At 40.7% G+C, this 18,179-nt stretch overlaps 1 protein-coding gene across 1 annotated transcript in view; it reads left to right on the top strand.

The window, feature by feature from the left end:
- Nucleotides 1–18,179, top strand: part of Trpc4 (transient receptor potential cation channel subfamily C member 4) — a 123,461-nt gene that overhangs the window by 35,106 nt on the left and 70,176 nt on the right. The gene's annotated exons all lie outside the window — the stretch shown is intronic.

Here is an 18,179-nt window from a genome sequence, read left to right as displayed (position 1 = left end):
AATAAAATTTTACTCTTGTGTATACCCTTCAAAATCAGAAATTGGATTTTATGAAACATATTTCTATATTATCCAGAAGATATTGACTTCAAAATATTTGATTTAAAAATTTTGAGCAAGACCACATGTCTTAAATAAAACTCAGCTTTAGTGGAATGCCTTGCCTTCTCTGTTTTTATTATAGGTTTTCCTTTGTTTAGCCTTAACAAATTTGAGGTTTGCCTCAGGTCTATGTCTCATTACATTTCCATTAATCTTCAGGCTGGCTAAGTCCTTATTTATTCTTGAATTTTCAAGAATAAATGAAATGCCCACTTCCCCTGGAATGCATTCTCTCTCTGGGGTAAACACCCTAACTGTATACAAAGTAATGGGTTTCATCTTAGGATATTCATTACGCTGAATGCTAATCTAAAATATCAATTTAAAAACCTTTCAGGGAGTTAATGTGTTGGTGATTGTATGAGGAATATATTACTGTAAAAACATATCTTGCTCCCCTGAAAACATCCTTATTATGTACACCCCACATTGCATTGTGTTCCTGTGCCTCCTTCTCCTCCAGGCTGTGTTAGGAGTGTTCCTGGTTAGCTCACCAGTTTTAACTGCCTCTGTAGCTGATCAGGAATGTGTACATCCGAGTGAAGTGAAGAACCTCTCAGTTCTGTACACATTTCCTTATATGGTTGTTTTGTCTGATTAAATGGTAGTGTTTATAGTAATCTCTGTAATAGTCATCCTAGGAATTCATGCATAGGCTTCCTTTACTTACTATTGATCTGATAAAACAATGACCAAAAACAGCATGGGTAGGAAAGTGCTTATTTCATCTCACACTTCCAAGTCATCGTCCATCCCTGAGGAAAGTCAGGACAGAAGGCAGGAACTGGAGGCAGAAACTGAAGTAGAGAGTGCTGCTTACTAGTTTTGCCCAGTCTGCTTATATGTGTGTGTGTGTGTGTGTGTGACCCAAGACCCACCTGCCCAGTGGTGCTACCTCCCACAATGGGTTGAGATCTCCCACAATAATATACATAATTAGTCAAGAAAATGCCCATCAGACTTGCCCACAGGCCAGTCTATCAAGGCATTTTCATAACTGAGAGTCTCTCTTCCCTGATGTCTCCAGCCTGTGTCAGCTTGACAAACCTGAGCAACACTTACATTAATATCATTTATGCTGGAAGTGGATTGAAGATTTGTTCAAATGCTTTTCTAGTTGTCAAAAGAAATTCTAGTATCTTGCATGCCAGGAATCTGCCCATTTCTGAGAATTAAACTAAAGATGTCAGAGCTGGAGGAATCATGCCTTTGTAAAGTGAATGTTACTTTGCACCAGGCATGAGTACCTTTATTACAGTAATTGCTGCACACAAATCCTGAAATCAACAAGCAGTGTGAACTATTTGGGTTTTCTTTTATCTTATTGTATGTATTTATAGTCACGGAGAATTAAATTGTGTCAAATGTTATCCTATTAAATGTTGGGCTTTGGGCGCAAATTCAGATCCCTATGGCAAAACATATGTCTCCTGTTTGCCTATTGTGTGTGTCAAACCATAATCCTTTTGGTCTCACTCAGCTGTGACAGAGAGTGTCCTCTGAGCAGGGCTAGAACCCAGTGCCCACATCCCAGTGCTAGTCAATGAGCAGTCTCACAGTGCTGAAGCAAAGTCATGTACTCCCTGACCAGACTGAACTCCTCCTGTGTATTAGGTAAGAGAGATAGGCATGGGGTGGGGACATGTCTTAGGAAACTTGTCACTTGGTCTCCGGTGTGATCTTTGAGGTTGTAGGATTTGTGAAGGTTAACATGATCTCTACATCACTGAATATGTGTGGAAAGCCTGACAGATTCCCTGAGTATTTGTATAGCCCAAATCTTCCTTAGGTTTAGTCACACGTCATTGACAACATTGTGAAAAACTAATCTAGCAGCAGATTACCATAGACATTGAATAACAGAAGCAGAGAAGTACATCTTACTGAGTGAAAGCAGATTGACCTCTTGATGACTTTGCAAAGTCAGCTGAAAAATAATTTCTGTAGAGTAAATGGCATGGGCATCTGTATTCAATTTACCTTTTCCATGACTGAAGTTTGTCAGTATCATTGTTTTGTTGAAGGGGTTTTGGTCTTATGAGTTAATATAGTTGGTAAAGGGAGAAGGATAGAAACCTGTTGCAGGATATTTGATCATACTGACATGCCAAAAATATTAATAAAGTTAACCTTGAATCGGGTGGGGGTGGAGTCAATGACCAGCTGACCAGAATTAGCTATAGAGATTTTTGGAGGACCCAGGATATGATAGGGAGGCACAGGAAGTAATGGGGAGAGGCTTGGAAAGAGTCACTGGCCCTTGTGATAGAGAAACATGGAGATAGAGTCAGCTGGTTATTCCTCTGCTGTTTTCTTGCTCTATCAGGTTTTTACCTCAATATCTGACTCCCAAGTTTTTATTAATAGTAGAACAATTTAGATAAACACCAACTTTTGATCAGCCCCTCTGCTAAACTCTCATTTTTCCTTTATCTAGCCCTTATTAAAATGAATGAGAAAATGTGAAGATCTGTATCAGTTAGACAAGTCCACAGTGTGGGAACTGAACTGATCCCAGGACTCTAGAGCTCCTTTGTATCCAAGAGTTATGTTTTTATTTTCCTAGATTTATTCAAACTTTCATGATCAAGAAATAATATTGATATTAAAGGAGGCATGAGGGACCGAGGATCAAAGTCTTTAGCCCTAAGACCACCTAAGGCGAGTGTGTCAGCAGACAGGGGGATGGTGCACCTTTACATACTGAAAACAGAGCAGAAACCACCCAGAGTTGGACACAAGCCCTTCATTTATCATTGTATAAACTCCTTACTACTACTAATGATAGTTTAATCCAAACTTCCTACTGTATGAATGAATGAATTTATTAAAAATAAGCCCCCAAATGCTGCTATGTTCTGTAACAAAGATCTACTTTGCTAAGATCCCTGAAAAGGCCACTATGTGCTTTTGATAGGTAGTGGAGGACATTACCACCTCTCTGTCTGTCTCTCAGTTTTTCTATCTTCCTATCTATCTATCTATCTATCTATCTATCTATCTATCTATCTATCTATCTATCAGCTACCTACCTACCTACCTACTTAGCTATCTACCTACCTACTTATCTATCATCTAGTTATTTATCTATCTACCATCTATCTATATCTTACCATAAGGATATCTTACTACCTAATGTCACCCCCAGAATACAATTTTAGAGAAATGGGTGATCACCTCACTTCTTGGCAGTTTTCTAAGAACAGTTAGTTGATGGCTTGGTCCCCCGAGTATGAGTGAAGAAATAGACAAGGCAGTTGTTAGGATGTCCGTTCATGAAACCACACTGAGTTATGTAAAATGTGTAGAAGGGATCAGCCTTCTTCTGGCTACGCATTCTCTACTGCTGCTCTGTAGCGGACACTCCTGGACCGAATGCCAGCGCTCTGCTTCCTTGGTCCACATGCTTGCACATATCTGCTGTTGCTATGGATCTCAAACTCCCAGATGCATCTCCTGAGCATCACACATTTCTGTGCCTGCCACCGAGTAATAGAGGAAGCAAATGCCTGCTCAGGACTTGTCAGCCAGCTGACAGACTATGACAGGTCATTAGGCATTTAATTTAACACTAGATTTTTAGAGCTTGGAGCCCAGTCCCTATGGGTTTCTTTGCAGCTAATTAAATGACAGATAACAACTTTCTCTTGTTCCTTATCTGAACATAATTACATTTCTATTCCTTCCACAGTTAAATTTGTGATTGTGTGTATCTACAACATTCTATAAATGTTAATTTAGCCTTTTCAACTGCACTGATTAAGAAATTACAATTCCACCCCCCAAAAAAATCATAAAGAAGCAAATCTTATCTTTAAATTAGGCACAGTAGTTGGCTTATATTTAATATCGACTCAAATAAATAGGAAACTGATTAAGGAGTTTATTTCCAAAGAGGTATATGTGTATAAAGAAAAGTTTTCCATGGTAAACACTGGGCTGATAACAATGATCTTAAAAACTTGCATTGTATATTGGATGCTTTCTCTTGGTCCTCGGGTGAATTGCTTCCCTGTGTAACCTGGTACTTCTGGCTTCATGATGATTGACAAGCAAGAGCTAGCAGGTGGTTTTTTATTATTCAGACACAGTCCTTTCATCTGTCAGTGATTGTGAACCATGGCATCTCTTCCTCCTGCACACATGTGCACATTGAAATTTCAGTAGTGTTTTCTCTGTAGTTCGTGTTTAGTGACCTGTGTTTTCATTGTCCCTCGTCACTAAGTGGAATTAAGGGCTTACTTTTTTTTTCACAGTGAATTTACCATATCCTGTGTCCCCTGGAAAAGAAGAAAATAGGGATCTCCTTTGGAAATTAATAACACACAAATACAATTCCCAATAAATTTTCTGTAGCTTGAACACCTGAATTTCCTCCCAGGTTGTGCTGGTGAGAATGTTTTCAGCTTATTCCTTTTCCTCCTTTCCTTTCGTCACACTAGGAGAGTTCATTCTAAATGGAGGTTATTTAACGTTTTAATTATTGGATGCACATCTCCCCAGTAAAAGTCCCTGGGACTGATAGTGCCCATGTGATAATTTTGTGACTTGTCATTTTCTGACACCAAGCTCCAAAGCTGTTATTCACAGATGGCTCCCCGGAGGCACAACGGGGTTGACATGCTTTTGTTGTTTGTATTACACTCTTTCCCTGTCAACTCTGGGGAACAGTTAGGACAGCACAGATCCTCTACAATGGCAGTCAGCGGACCCTGCCTGCCTCCACTCAGATGCCAACTCCTGTGTTTCTGCAAAAGTCTGCTTTTCATTTCCTGCAACCTTAGTTCAGTGTTAAATGCTGGACTCTGTTGCCATTCTCCATGGCTTTCTCAAAGCACAATGATTTTCCCAGTTAGATCTGGGGGACACCTAGCATGGAGTCTCTTTTCTCCTCCTTTTGCTGCGCCCCCCCAAGTGAAGCTAGGAAGTATGTCCATAGCTGCTAAGGCAGAGAACACAGTGGAAACGGAAGCAGCTAGAGCTCTGACTAGGAACTACTGGATAGTCAAGGGACGGCTCCTGTCTTTCTGTGCACACATTTCATGGTGTTTAAAGTGTCTGTCCTGTGCCAAAGTCCAGGAACAGAAAAACAAGACAATAGGCACTGGGCCAAGCTTGAATTTCTTCCAGAACTTTCCTAGAGTCTTGAGTCTTATTCTTGACAAGATTATATGATGAAGTGCCCTGAGGATACCTCCTTGGAGCCCAGGAAAATGGTTCTTAACTTTGCCTAGAGCTTTTATGGGAAGCTTCCAGAAGAAGCCTCTGTTGCAATTCAGTGGGAAAGACATTAGAAAGGAGACTGTGGAAAGGAAGCACCCTTAAGCTCTGTGTGTGGGACACCTTCAAGATTGTCCATTCCATTGTCACTCTCACCTTAGGGGCCCTCAAAAACTCCTGGGGGTGAGGTCCGGTCGATCCAGTCTGTTTGCCAGGCAGTGCGTCCATCCCCAGCACCCATCTTCAGGGCTCTCCCTTCTTCCCTAGCTTAATGTCAGTGTTCTCTGCATGACGTCACCTGACTCTTCACCCTTCTCCCCACTCTGCCTAGCCCACACTCCCTGTGCCTGTCCTGTCGGGCTGTTGCTCAGTCATTTCTGCGCAAGTCCAGTGGAGCAGAAAACAGCCTTGCCCAGATTTCTGCTTACTAAGATTATGAGCTACCATGGATTTTGTTTTAGGACACCAAATTTTGGAGCCCAGGTAATTAAGGCCCACTTTTCCTTTCTGGGACTTAGTTTGGTAATCCTTCCTCCATTTCAGGAGTAAGTGCACTGACCACATTTTATGATAATTGTACTTCAGGTCTGTCCTCCTCATGAAAATGTGGACCCGATGATAACCAAATCTAAAATTTTGATATGGCTACATTTAGCAGTTACAGTGTCCCCAATACTACTTATGAGCTCAAAATACATTTTCTGGGTAATTTTCTTCTTTCTTCAAGTCCAAAATTTGTTTTTGTAATGTCTGGTGATAGTCACCGCAGGTGTTTTATCCCTGGACCACTGGAGAATAAACAGCAAACTTTGTGCGTCCATTTCTTGATTGTCCCTTCTGTCAACACTAGTAAATGTGTGGATAGGCAACAGCAAGAGCAGATGAGTCCCATGGGTTTGGGGTCAGGCACTCCATAAACACTGGTTAGGCAAGTATATGAAAACACAGTTATTTTATGTTAGTGTAAATTCTTATAATAAACAAATCAGATAATTACTGCATATAACGTTAAGCAAAATAAGTCATATTGGTCGGCACCCAGCTTTATCCATAATGTAGTTGGGCGTTTATCTATTCAGACAGATAAAGCTGAGGCTGTTATTGCTAGAGCATTGATCCTGTGATTAAGAGTTAGGAGCCAGGAATCTTCAAGAGCTATTTAAATATAACAGGTGTTGGAGTAAGCCTCTCTGCTTGTGCCCCTCCCAAACACTTGCCTATCTGTACACCTCAGCTTTTATTTACTCCCGTTCATGTCTTCATGGAATCTGGTGACTATATGTCATTGTCCTGCGCTGGGGGACTACAGACAGTGTTCTCTTCCTGGCAGCTGCTTCCACTAATAAAGAATAATTAGGATCCAGATTGTGTAGAGCACTGGCCTTTGAAGCAAGGCCAGTTTCCCAGCTTCCATGTGTGACTCTATGGACTGAGGATTTAGTGAGGCCAGCCACTTTGGAGCTTATGGGCGTGGATATGAAAACAAACACAGGCCTGTTGTCCATGGATCCTAGAGAGAGAGGAGGTTGAAAGGGGGTGTCAATCATACTCTAAATAATTGAATTTTAAATGCTGATGTTTAAATGCTTACAATGTAATATTTTGGCAGGAAGTTATTTGGGGCTGGAAATCTACCATGAATATTATTGCTTTTTAACCTCCAAATATTTTTTTCACTTAAGAAAAAGTGAGTAAAATATTTTTGAAATAAAAATCACTTTACTGTAAACAGTTGGCAGTTAGGTTAACATAACCACTCAGACAAGCACTTGTTCAGACTCAGAGTCTGTACATCTCAATGAACTTGAACATAGTCAGAATATATTAGAATATATCTAAAACAAAACAGTTCTAATGTAGTTAACCTTTCTTGGTTAACTCAAAACTTCAGAATGGATGGAAGCCTTACCTCCACAGTCCTGTTCTGCATTCACATTCATAGTGATTTGGCTTATCAAAATGTGAGGGAATGATGGCAGAATCTCTCTTGAAAATGCCAAAGCCTCAATCCTGCTTACCCCACCTCTCAGCTCCTGCCTTGTGTAGCCATGTGCTTTTTCTCATCCAAAATGGATGAAAGTGTCCAATAATTACTGCAGATCAAAGGGTGAGGGAACTCAAAGGGAAAATCCTCTAGAACCCTAAGACTCAGTTATGAATACACTACATCTTAAAATACTTGTTTCCTTTCTTTGGCATTATAAATAATTGAGTTCAATAATAGATTATCGTTATTTAAAGTAGATCTGCATGTGTACAAATGGTTAAGGTACCATGTAATAGAAAGCGTTAGCTTTTTGTAGATCTATACAACAGGGACTGGAAGCTCCATGATTAAGAGCTCTGGCTGCTTTCCCTCAGGATCAGATTTCGTTCCCAGCACCCACATGGCAACTCACAACCAGCTGTAACTTCAGTTCCAGGGGATCTGATGCCTCTTCTGGCCCCCACGGTCACTGCATGCGCATGGCACACAGACATACATGCAGGCGAAACACTTATATACATGTAATTAAATAAATATTTTAAAAAATCTGAACAATGTAGATTTTTTTCTGGATACCTTAAAAGAAACCCATAGGAGTGTTTGTTAATGTAAGCAGCAATTTGAATTAACTGGAAATTATCAACAAGGTAATGAATGAACACCCTGCGGTCAAAGTTTAGAGAATAACTTTATTATAAACAAAATGCAGTAAGAGGCTTTTCAAAATATTAACAAGGTATTATTCCGTGATATTTGATACATGGTAAAAGATCACATGTAACATAGAATTGGATTCAGTAAAGTGACCACGCATCAAACATTTCAGAAAGAAAAGGAAGTCCATTGTTTTCAAAGGATTTTGAATGATAGATTAGGATGATGAATTAGAATGCCTGCAAACTACATTACATTGGTAGATTGAACTAAGGAATGAGAAAATAAAATGCATTCAGATGAAATTATTTGGAAAACTCCTTATTCTGAGTCATTTACAAATTAATCTGGTCATGATAAAGTCGAGCAGTCTGAACACTTACTTCCATTTCCAAAAGGTAAATTAGCTCTGACCTCCGTACTCACGCTATAAGAGTCACCCACACAAAATAAGTCAATAAATAATTGTAAAAACATAAAAATAATGTAGTGCAAGCACTCAGCATTCCTCTATGGCATCCCTTGCTTTGCTTTCAGCAATAATATTGAGGAGTGTTTTAAATGTCACTTTACAGCACCCACCAGGGACATGCCATTTAACAGCTGGTTACATTTCTTCAAACATTAAAGAAAGTGAGCTCATTATAGCATTTGCTATTCTATTCTTCTTAAGACCTCAGAGAATGTTGTAGTTTAGCTTCTCAATGTTCATGAAGGTTTATGAACTAAAACCTCGACCTTCAGCCTGTGTCACTATTGGACTTCTGGACACTTGAGGAGGTAGGGTCTGTGGAGGTCATTGGAAGTGACTGAGGGCATGCCTTTGAGGAAAACATTGAGACAAGTCCTCCACGTTTCCAAGTCCATGAGAACGGTCCACCTCATCCAGGGCCTCAGAGCAACAGAAACTGACTGTGGACTGAAACATATGAAGTAATGAGCCCAAATAAACAGTCTTTCATTCATGCTACTTTGTCACAGTGGACAGAGAAGGAACACAGTGGTCAAAATTTGGCAATCCTGGAGATGGTTTCCAGTCTTCTTCAGCCATAAGTAACTATCCCCTCTATTGGTACAAGAATGTGCAGGCTATGTTTTTAATCATGAGAAACTGTTCTCCATCTGTCTCTTGGCAAGGTTCATGTTTAGTCTGTGAAGTGGAGGATGGCAGTTCTTTGTTTGGGAGACTCTTCTAGTGGGTCATTCTTCAAAATCTCCCAGATACTCACAATAAATATTTTGCCAGGCAGTGGCCAGCAGTTTTTACACTGTTCTGTGTATCTCTTTGTAAATCACCGACAAGTTCATGTGTTTAAAGATTAGGCTCCACCAATGATTAAGTTGACCTGCATCTGTGTCTCGTATAAAATACCTAACCCTGGGGGCTGGAGAGATGGATCATGGGTTAAAAGCACTTGCTTCTCCTGAAGAGGACGTGGGTTTGATTCTCAGCACCCACCCAGTAGCTAACAACCATCTATAACTCCAGTTCTGGGAAATCAGATGCCCTCTTCTGACTCCCACCAACGCTAGGCATGCATCTGGTGCACATACATGTATGGAGGCAAAAATTCAAACACAAATAAAATAAACATAAAAGAACATGCCTAACACTAATGGGTTGAAAATGGAATATATTAAGAATATACCTGAGTAAAACTTTCTTTAGCAATGTGGTAAATGCATTCAAATAAAACACGGAAAGCAATGCACTTCTGGGTTAAAATATAAAACATTAATTTCAATACTTCAGTAAGTCTCTTGCTATCTGGGTGTTGGCATATAGACATTTATTTGCACCATTGTGTAAATACCAATTATTCTTACTTTAAAAATTTGCAGACTTTAGGCTACTTAGGTAAGATTTCTTATGAAAGTCTTTAATACATAATAGTATTTAAGTAAATGCTCATTAAACCATTCAGAAAGTTAATTCTGTGTAGAAAATGCAGTTTTAGGGGGGGAAAATAGCCCCAGATGCTTATCTCTGTCAGCTAAAGGGCAGATGTAGGTTTTATGTCTAGAAATGAGAAGATGTCTACTACCCTCTCCTTCTTGGGTCTGCAGCAAGGAGTGCATCTCTCTGGATCGTGTTCTAGTGAATGTTTCCAGAATGAGAACTGCAACATGTGGGGTTGGGAACTGAGCTCAATGTTACAGAACTCACCTCAGCTGCACCAGACTATGGTTCAGTCCCAGCACTGGGGGGCAGTTGCAAGGTATACCTCTGGTATTTATCTTGCATGGTGAATCAAAAGAAAATGGCTCTTTTTTACGTTTAAGCACAAAATCTGACATGAGTTCACTGAGTGAAAATTGAGATGTTTAGGGAGCAACCATCCTTGGGATGGCCAGGGCCATCCTTGCCTTCCCAGCCTTCTGCTGGGTGCCCATTCTCCAGTCCCCATGGCCTTTCCCTAGCCTAGATACCACTGGAAGCAAGCTGAGGGACCAGGAGCACTGCAGAGCTTCCTATTCTGCGCCCCTCTCCCTCCTGACAACACTGAACTTACAAAGAACCCAGGACAATCCCATTTTCAGGTCAGATGGCTGGCAAGCTTCCTTCTCCTTTACCGTGCGGTGTGACATATGAATGAGGTTTTAGAGTGAGTGGGCGTATTTGTGGGAAGGGCACAGAAAGATAGAATCAGTTGTATTTATTCCTTTCATTTTCAGCCTTCTGTAGATATTTGGAGCTGTTTCCTTCTGGCCTCAGTAGTCTGATGAACAGTGAGAAGTCGTTCTGAAATGTCATTATTCTCAGGCTGATGTCAATATTTCCCCTTTGTTCTTTGGTTTCCAGAAATTTGACTATCAGCTGTCTTGGCATAATTTTTGTTTTAAGGCTTTTGATTTTTCTAAAACTTTGATTTGTGTATCACCATTTTGGAAAACTTTAAGACATTATTCAAATTAGTTATTTCTCTGATTTTCCTTCCCCCTCCTTCCTTCCCTTCCCCTTCCTTCCTCCCTTCCCTCCCTCCCTCCACTCCTTCCCTCCCTCCTTCCTTCCTTCTTTCTGTCTTTCTTGTTGTTTGCCATTTGTTTTAGTTTTGAGAAAAGGTTTTGCAATGTAGCTAAAACTATCCTGGAATTCATGATTCTCCTGCCTCAGCCCTGAATGCTGAGATCATTGGGATCACAGGTATGCACCCCATACCCATTTCTTTCCTCTTTCTGAGTCTTAGGACATTGTCTCATGCACACTAGAGGTTCTACAATTTGTTTAGTATTTTTCTTTCTTCTCAGATTGGATAATACCTGTCCACCTGTGTCCACACTGATCTCTTCTTCCCTGTCACACCCATTTGTGCTGTTAAGCTCATTCAGTAATATTCTTAAATTTTAATATTTGAGTTTTCAGTGCTAAACTTTCTGCCTGTCTCCTGTATGGTTTTTGTGTATCTGATGGAATTTGTTGATATGATACTTTTTTTTCCTTTGCTTTCTTGAGCCTTGTGAAGACATTACTAATGTTCTCTAGAATCCTCATCTGCTAAATTCCTTCTCTGAGCCACCCCAGTCAGATTACCCTAAACTTCTGAATTTGACTCTTTCAGTCATCTCAAATGATCTTGGTTTTGCTTCTCCATATTGAAGGTGATGTGTAAAACCATCAGCTCAATTCCTCAGGCCCTCTTTGGCCTTGTATTTGCAGACTCTGCTCTGTACATGCACAGTTCAAGATCCCACACAAACTCATCTCTCTGGCTCTCACTAGGGAATTCTCTCCTCATTTCCCAGCAGGTCCAACTGCCCGAATCCTAACCTCTATTTCTATAGGTCAGAATTATTCTGGATTTCAGATTTCCTTGCTCTATGTTGTAGAACACCTAGAGACCATTCTCAGGCTGACAGCCATTTCAAGCATCATCATCAACAACAAAATTAATTAAAGAAAGGAAACCCAGTGTTCTATTTTCCACATTTTAGTTATTTTATGATAATCTTCCTGATCTTTATTAATTTGCAGAGTTGTGGTTGTTTTTTATTTTGTTTTGTACAGAGTTCCAGTTCTTACTTTTTAGGAGCAAAGAGTGGTCTAGTATTCTAGGTATCGATCTGCTAGGGCTTCCACAACAAGATGACACATACTGGGTATTTTAAAAAATAGTAATTATTTTCTCAAAATTGTCAAGAGAGGCCAGAGAGTCGCAGGTGACAGTGTAGACATTTGTGTTTCTTGTTTTTGTCTTTTATTCTCCCAAGATTGCTCTCCATGGCTAACAGGTAGCCCCCCACCCCTTGAGGCCTCCATTCTTAGCTCTCTGCTTCTTTTCACATGCCCACCTCTTTAGAGGCCTGTGTCTGACTACAATCCCATCTTGAGGTTCAGGAATTCAGAACTCACACTCCTGAAGCCATGAAGACCCACAAAGAGGTTCCTTAGGATACCATAACAGACAGAGATGATGGAGAGGATGGCATTTTCCTCTGGGTTCTAGCTGAGTCTCCAGGGATCCTATTCAGTATATATTCTGGGCCCCCATTAGCAATGAACTCATGTTAGTATATAAGATAAATATGTGCCCATCCCTTATAAACTACCTCATCTACTGTATCAGGTGTGATGCCAATTCCCTACACTGAGTGTATACCGATCCCTACATGCCCTCTTCCTTGACAGAAAATACCAGCACCACAAACATGGGCGTTATTTTGGAAATATCTGCTTTTTCCTTAATGATTGATGACTGCTACTGCTGAATTTATTTTCATTTCGTCTCTGGGGTCTGCCACATGCTGGGGTCCCTGCCATGGTGTATAGTGGCCCTCAGTTTCACTCTGAGGATAGCCATAGACTTAGCAATGCCTCCATAGCGCTCATAACATACTGACATGCTGTGTGCTGTTCTTGCTCTGTTTGGTTTGACTGCCCAGCTCTTTCAGTGAGAAGGCAAGCTAGAAGATGCCATTTCTCCTCTGTTCATTACCAGATCTGCAGTTCTAGCTCACGGCTGCACCCTGGTAGATGAGTAACACATAGTTGTTGAATTAATCAAAGCAAGTGGCCAAGATTCTCTTCCTGTCCTTCCTTGACTAAACTGATGCTGTTAAAAAATGAGTAACTTGGAAAAGTATCACAACAAACGCCAAGATGTGAATCATGCTTTTCATAGATCATGAATCATGTACTGAGAAACATTTTTTTTTCCAACATGTATGGTTCTTTATATTAGTGATGCTATTTGGATTTTGTTATTATAAACCAGATTTTAGACTGAAACTATTTGGACATCTTTTGATATACTTTAGTATTAAGGAATGAATAGCATTTGAAATGTAGATTTAGAGTAGTGGTTCTTAACCTTTCTAATGCTGTGACTCTTTAATATAGTTCCTCATGTTGTGGTGACCCCCAAACGATAAAATTATTTTCACTGTTAATTCATAACTGCAGTTTTGCTATTGTTATGAATACTAATGTAAATATTGTTGGAGACAGAGGTTTGTCAGAGGGGTTACGACCCACAGGTTGAGAACCCCTGATTTAGATACTAGGAGCTTATACAACAGAAGTGGACTTTGTTTCTAATGCTCCCTACTCTGTTTACTCTAACAGCATTTTCTGACATCTCCATTTAATGGCTGTTTGCTTTTTGGGGTAAAAACCTCTAACCTCTTAAATCTCTAAACTCAGGTAACTCATTAGTAAGAAATAAATTATTATTGACTTAAAAAAATAGTTTTGAATCTATATCTGTCCTATGAATACCAAAGATTACCAGGAAATGAGTCACACACTTCCAAGTGTCAAAAGCCTCAAGTTTTGTTCTCCATCTACAGACAATGTCATACCATTCCCATGTCTCCTGTGCCTGTGTATGGACATGTGTTCAATTAGATATTTCATTGTTCGCCCTGCCTCAGACTTAGTCTTCTGTATCAACCTAGAAAAAGAAAATATATACAAAACTTAGACATGCCCAAGAGAAGCAGCTGTGAGGAAAATAAACTCACAAAGGGCAACTTAAAAATAAAGATGTTTTTTTCCAGCTTCCTAGTTTAAAAATACCACCCTTGTTGAGACTTGTAATGATTAAAAATAGCTCATAAGTAGAGAGGTCGTGTTTTTCTAAGATCTGTTTATCAGACATTTTATGTCAAAAATATTTAAGAATCAGTGTTCATATTTCAACAGCAATGTCTCTTAAGCCCTCAGAGTAACTCCGCTTCCAAGAGTACCCAGTGTCAACCATGTCTATGTGGCTCAAAGGGCATTTCATTTTGAAAGGTAATAACTCAAGTCGTTGAAGTCTTCTGATGATGTGGAGTAGTCCTTGATCATTCATATGCTGTCCTGGCATGAAACAAGTGGAAATTCAAACAAGTGTTTTCAAAGTTGATGCATACATAGCATTACATTCAAAGTTACATTTATAATTCATTCAGATGAATAGTAAGACTTGAAATTTTAGCAGTGACATGGCTATGCCTAAGAAAGCTTTCTGTCACCTGTTTCAGCGCATCCTAGGCACTTTCCTCACACCTGAAGTTAGTTGATCTTGAATGAATGAGTTAATTCTCACACTTGCAATCCTCATGTGCTTTGGTCCTTAGAGCCCTTTGGGTCATTGGAGGGTAAAATGTAACCCAAGCACTTATCCATGTGAGACTATGCAAAAACTCAAAGCAACCTCTGAACTTCTCTCCCTTTAATACACAGCTACAGGAAAATTTGAGCACACGTGTAGACACACACACACGCACGCACGCACGCACGCACGCACGCACACCAGACATGCGAAAAAGTAGTATCTGGAAAATAAAGAAGATGATTTAGGCAACCAAGGCTCTTGTGTTAGAGGGGTTCCTGAACACATTCCCAAGGCTTCTCATGCTTTCCTGTATATCATAGGTTGGAAGGTGTGTTTCCCAGCTGGGAGATCAAACTTCCACATACATTTATGGAAGAGGAGAGAAGGGCAGCTTCTGGGAGATGCTGGTCTGTGTGAAAACTAGATGACATGGCAGCCAACAGAGTTCCCTTTATCTCAGCTGACAACTGGCCTGAGTTGTCACAATCCAGTGTGTAGCAGCATCTTAGGAGGCTCGATACGGTGCCAAGAGGGAGCAACATCTGACTAAACCTAGTGAGCCGGCGTTTCTACAAAGTGGTGAGCAAATACCGAACCATTTGCCAACTGTGCTGCGTGTGCGCTGTCCAGTGTGGGCGTGTGCGGATGACACAAGGAAGGAGGTGGGGGCTTTGTGCTTGGTACTGTGATAAGCACTTGGCGAAGATCTTATTTTATTATTTTAAAAAAGACAGCTGTATTTGTAATCCGCATTTCAAAGAGAGGCCTTTCCAATTCTAGAGCCTGCATTCTTTAACATGGTACCTCCATTAATTTCTCCATAACCCAGATGCTGCTGCTCATTGGCTGGCGTACAGCCCAAACTAGTATATGTTACTTTGCAGGTTTTCTTATAGATCTGCGTGTTGACACAGGAGATGTACCTGGAAACAAAGCATCCCTCACAGCGTCTGACATCAAGTGGCTCATACTATGCTGGGCTAAGATGTCAGAAAAAAATGTGAACGAGTCTCCAAGTTGAGCCTAGACAAGTGCTTCTGGCTCTAGACCACAAGACATCTGCAACTTCTTTCAGGAATTGTATCAGTCACTCCTCTCTTTGCAGAATACCCGATGAGAACAACTTAGTAAAGGAAGGTTTTGGGTTGTCTCACAGGTTGAGTGTGTAGTCTGACTTGGAGGGGAAGGCATGGTTGTAGGAGGAGGAGGCCGTTAGCCACATTGCCTCTGGAATCAGAAACCAGATGAAGATGAAAGTTGTTACTCAACTTCCTTTTTATTCAGTCCATGATGGTTGCCCACAGAGTAATGCCACCCACATTTAGGGTGAATCCTCCCAACCAATTGACCCAATAAAAAAAAACTCCACCACAGACACACCCAGAGACTTGTCTTCTGGGTGATTCCAGATACTGTCAAGTTAACTGTATTAACCATATTAACCATTCCTGTATAACCTAGGAACTGATGTATTTTGGGAGAGGAGAAATAAGAATCATACCACTTGTATTCATTCTTGTGTGTCTTTACTTGTTTATCTCTCACTGAAAAAAAAAATACTGCCTTTGGCTGTTTACTCCAGGCTATATTAGACACTGGTAAAGAGTTTCTGGCTTTGTGCATGAGTCCTGCAGGGAGAATCAATTTTTAAAATTGCATTATGAGATAAACAGTACCAGAGCAAATCAGATGGCCAACTGAGGAAATGGAGATAGAGAAGGAAGGAAGTGTTGGGGGTTATAGACAAATTTATGACAATAGAGCTATCATGTGGAGTGAGTGGACCAGGGACTATGAAGCTAGTTGCCAGGGCAACAGCATAGGCTATCCCTGGAGAGTAACAGGCAGTGCTGGGTCCAGGAGTGACTTCAGGAGTATTTTCACTTTTACTCTAAAAGCAACAAAAAGCTTTTGACTTTTTAAAGATGTGTTTAGTTTAGTTTAGGTGTGTGAGTGTTTGCCTGCCTGTATGTCTGTGCACCACATGGGTGCAGTGCCCACAGATGCCAGAGGAGGATGTCAGATGCCCTGGAACTAGAGTTACAAACTACAGTGAGCCACCATGTGGGTGCTGGGAACTGAATCCAGGTCCTCTGCAAGAGCAACTAGTGCTCTGAATTGCTGAGCCATCTCTCCAGTCCCCAACACAAAGCTTCAAAAACGTTCAACAGAAAATTCCAGGCCAAAGTGTGTGTTTTGAAAGATCAGTTTTGGTACTTTGTTTAGAATAGAGTGAGGCTGATCACTGAAGTATGGTAGATGATCAATGACAGACATTTGTCCCACAGTTACAAGGAAGTGAAGAAATGGAAAGTCTAGGTAGAGCCGTACTGAGTAATTATTGTTGGAACTTGTGGCCTGAAGAAAAGGTGTTCATGGGGCGGCACCTCCCTTCCTGGTAACAACTAAAGTAGGAGCCAGTGTAAGAACAAGGCCTGCCCTCTGCAATCACATTCAGGAAATAGTTTTAATATACTGTTTTTCAGAAAGGGGCACCAACACAGAGCGAAGGCTAAAATAGCTGGCGCAGTGTTTTGGCATGAGACTGTAAGGTTTAAAGTCCCTGGTTAAAAGAAATCTCTGCTCTCTTTTTCCCATAAACTGGAACTGAAATAGGGACTGTCTTCTCTGTGTTTCTAGCACAGCCCCCTTCCCAAAATCCCCATTCTATTGGTTTAGGGCACAAAGCCTTATCTAATGATGTTTGAGATCACCATATTTCTTTTTTTCCCAGCAGCCATAAGGTGGTAATAGCGCCTCAGGTAAAGGTGGGAGCTTCATAAACCTGCCCCTTCCATGCTGTGATTTTGTCTGGCTTGAGCTCATGCGGGCCTTGTGCATGCTGTCACAGCTACTGTTTGCAGTGGCTCTGTCATGTCAAGCAAACACTGTTTTGCTGAAAACATCCACTGTGCCTGGCTCTTACAGTCTTTCTAACCCATTTCCATGGTGATTCCTGAACCTTGGGGAAAGGTTACAGATGTACCATTGAGAGCTGAGTACTCCCAGTCTCTTATTCTCTGCACACTGACTAGTTGTGGGCCCTTGTTCTGATAGCCATCTCCTGCAGAGAGAAGCTTCTGTAACGAGGGTTGAAGATTGACAAGTCTGTTGTGTGAAGATGAGAAATTAAGGGCAGTTTTGGACTCTGTCCATTTGGAGAATGGTGATACTAGGTTCTCCCCTGTGGCCTAGCTACCCATGGGATTTCAGCCTAGGCAAGAGTTCCATCTCATGAAGTGGGTTTTAAATCCAATAATAAGATGGTTGGTTGCTGCCAGATCATCTGTGCCACTATTTCACCAGGGGACATGCTTTCTTGGACATTGATTATTTCGTCTTTCATGGTTCACAGTTGGGTAAGACTGTTAATTACTTTTCTCCCTAAGTAGCATGTGTAGAAACATCCAATGTGGAAGCTATCCAAATAGGATTAGGCTTCTAGTTCTGTACCAGCTTGGTTTTTTCCATATCCTATGACTAAATATGTAGTATCTTCAGCAATGGGGTTTTAGCATCAAGTTCTAGAGGGCCCAAGGGCAATGGCAATAGCATGCAATGTTTAGGGTTAAAAAAATCCTCAAAGGAATACCATAAACAAAACAACCAAATTAAATTATGGAACTGAACAGATAGTTCTCAAAATAATAAATACAAATGGCTGAGAAATACTTCTT

The sequence above is a fragment of the Peromyscus eremicus genome, chromosome 6, assembly GCF_949786415.1.
Source record: "Peromyscus eremicus chromosome 6, PerEre_H2_v1, whole genome shotgun sequence".
NCBI classification, from domain to species: domain Eukaryota; kingdom Metazoa; phylum Chordata; class Mammalia; order Rodentia; family Cricetidae; genus Peromyscus; species Peromyscus eremicus.
This window is presented reverse-complemented; position numbering and strand designations above follow the sequence as displayed.